The sequence below is a fragment of the Trichechus manatus genome, unplaced genomic scaffold, assembly GCF_000243295.1.
Source record: "Trichechus manatus latirostris isolate Lorelei unplaced genomic scaffold, TriManLat1.0 scaffold00002, whole genome shotgun sequence".
Classification (NCBI taxonomy): domain Eukaryota; kingdom Metazoa; phylum Chordata; class Mammalia; order Sirenia; family Trichechidae; genus Trichechus; species Trichechus manatus.
The window spans coordinates 19,536,415-19,537,675 of NW_004443938.1; the positions used below are offsets into that span (position 1 = coordinate 19,536,415).

The following is a 1,261-nucleotide window of genomic DNA, read 5'->3' on the forward strand; positions in this document are numbered from 1 at the left end:
TTGTGGTATTTCTGTTATAGCAGCGCTAGATAACTAAGACAGGCTGGAACGTCCCCCCACCTCCCATGACTTCTGGATGATTTCAGGGACACCTCCAAGTGGTTCCTCCCTTCCACCTTCACTGGCTTTCACTGGCTCACCTTCTAGTCTTTTCAGGATTGTGGCATCTCTGAGGCTTTCCCATTTCCTTTTACTCCCCTTCTTTTCTATCTGTTTTTCTCTCTGCTGCTCCATCCAGTGGAGTTTTAACAAAGTGAACTTGATTTTAATTTCGAACTCTAACAAAAATTTCAGATCTCTTTTGCCCTGCTAAAAGCACAGTCAATGTCAAGAAAGTGGAACGATGGTTTGTTGAAAAATAACTTAGGTTCTTGGATCTCTCAGCTTCCAACAATCATAGCTTTTCTGCACATTTTCTCAGAGCGTATTTTTCTCCTGATGCATCAGTATTAACAGTTGTTATGGGCTATACTTGTCCACTTGAAGTTTCTATGGCTATAATTTTAACCCTCTGGGATCCTTTTTATCTTCTGTCTCATTTTGCACTGGGGCTGTGACTGAAAAAATTTTTTGATGACAGTGTAAAACATTCCAAGTTTCCTAAGGTCACTACAAAAAGAAATCATTTGAGCTCAAGGATTTGAGTTTGCAATGATGTAACTCTCTCAATTTCTATTTCTTGAAGGGTCCACCACAGAACCTTTCATTAATTAAAAAAAAAAAAAAAAAAAAGAGCAAATCCATTGGCCTTGAGTTGATTCTGACTCATAGTGACCCTATAGGACAGAGTAGAACTGCCTCATAGGGTTTCCAAGGAGCGTCTGGTGGATTCGAACTGCCAACTTTTTGTTTAGCAGCCATGCTCTTAACCACTGTGTCGCCAGCGCTCCAAAAATATGGAATGCTTCACAAATTTGCATGTCATCCTTGCTCAAGGGTCATACTAATCTTCTCTGTATCATTCCAATTTAGTATCTGTATAAATTATATGTTAATTCGGTGGCTAAATAAATATGTGAATAAAATATGTTACTGTTGTTGTTAGGCGCCCTCGAGTCTGTTCCAACTGATGGCAACCCTATGTACAACAGAACGATAACACTACCTGGTCCTGCGCCATCTTCACAATCATTGTTATGCTTGAGCCCACTGTTGCAGCCCATGTGTCAATCCATTTCATTGAGAGTCTTCCTCTTTTTGCTGACCCTCTACTTTACCAAGCATGATGTCCTTCTCCAGGCACTGGTCCCTCCTGATAACA

The 1,261-nt window shown here is 40.5% G+C and overlaps 1 protein-coding gene and 1 pseudogene across 1 annotated transcript in view; both read right to left on the bottom strand.

The window, feature by feature from the left end:
- Positions 1–1,261, bottom strand: part of ESR1 (estrogen receptor 1) — a 569,447-nt gene that overhangs the window by 115,181 nt on the left and 453,005 nt on the right. The gene's annotated exons all lie outside the window — the stretch shown is intronic.
- On the bottom strand, positions 891–990 carry LOC111820324 (uncharacterized; annotated as a pseudogene).